Source organism: Arachis ipaensis, chromosome B10, assembly GCF_000816755.2.
Source record: "Arachis ipaensis cultivar K30076 chromosome B10, Araip1.1, whole genome shotgun sequence".
Classification (NCBI taxonomy): Eukaryota; Viridiplantae; Streptophyta; class Magnoliopsida; order Fabales; family Fabaceae; genus Arachis; species Arachis ipaensis.
The window spans coordinates 121,408,493-121,410,022 of NC_029794.2; the positions used below are offsets into that span (position 1 = coordinate 121,408,493).

General features: G+C 23.3%; 1 pseudogene; it reads right to left on the minus strand.

Moving 5' to 3' along the window:
• The window catches only part of LOC107621133, a 9,120-nt pseudogene that overhangs the window by 3,189 nt on the left and 4,401 nt on the right, over positions 1 to 1,530 (minus strand).

Here is a 1,530-nt window from a genome sequence, read left to right on the forward strand (position 1 = left end):
TATCTAATTTATTTGATCTGATTAAGGATTTAAGATTAATTTTTAAGTTTTATAATTTCAAAATAATTAATTTTATTTAATAATACAGTAATAATTTCTCATCCAAAAAATATGAAAATATTAGTACTCTATAATTCTATAGGACACAATAATAATTAAAGAAATTGTTACCTTCTTAGCTAGCAAGGTGTTTTGTTCTTGTAGGGTCTTCTCCTGCAATATTATACAACAGAAAAAAAAATAAAAAAATCTACACAAATTAAATTATGATGATCTGTCTACTTACATTGGTTGATCACCGTCACCGGGATAATTAATAAATAATTAATGTCAAACTAGGTAAATTTATTTGACTTGCGATATGATAAAAGAATATAGCATATTACGACATATATAAATTTAATGAGAACCTAACTAACTGTAATGACTAACTTGATAAATTCAACAGAACTAATTAATTAAGTACCCTTTTAGTTGTGTCAGCTAATTCTAACCACTAACTTTCTACATTTAGTAAGTCTAACCATCACTAACTAACTATATATAGAATATTAGGTGACAAAAATAAATTTGATTATACATGTGAATAAATTGGTATAAAAGTTTAAATACAAGTGAGTTCAGTAGTTCACAACTCTCACATGACGGTGTAAAACTGTTTTAATGAAGCTTTTCACATTATGAGAATTGATGAGATATTCTTGTGACAATTTCTAATGATTTAATGAGGAAAAGAAAATATTTTATCTCTATGTTTTGTCAATTGTTTCTTTCAAATTTTATATGCTTCATTAACTTTTTTTAAAAAAAATAAATTATCTCTCTTTTCAATATATATAATCAAGACTTAAGTACTATGATCTTCTTTAATTCACAGTATCTATCACTGTATAGATTTTTTTTTTATTCAATATATATGTCAGTATCATATTTAAATGTATCATTTATTGATCAATTTTCATATTTATCCTTTACATACAATTCAGTGTGTTAAATACAGTTAATAATATAATATTTATAAATAGTTGTTAAATTATATGTAAGTTTTCTTTGTCAAAAATTAAAAAGTGTAAGTTTGTTTACTAAATCCCACATGACATAATTATATAATGAATTCCTAAAAAATTTGACCTTTGATCTCTATTTTCATCTCCTCAAAATAAAAGTTAATTTGTGAAATCCCATCTTGTAAAAAAAAATAAAGAAAGAAAATCCCCAAAAGTTGAATAATAGCTAGCTACTAGCTAGTTCGTGTTCATAATTTTTTTTCTCTCTCTTCAAGCTAGAAAGTGTATTTTCTCATTTATATAACTAAAAATCCTCAGATATTCATTAATAAACCCCCTTTTTATTTTGTGAAAGTGATGCAAGGAGAGAGTACAAATTGAAACAACATTTTACATTGGAAATCATTTTCATTATTTTATTACACGCTTTATATTTGTTGTGTTTAAATATTGTATTTGAAAGAGAAATTAAATACAAAAATTTAGTATAAAAATATAAACATTTTCTTCTACTTTTAGAATA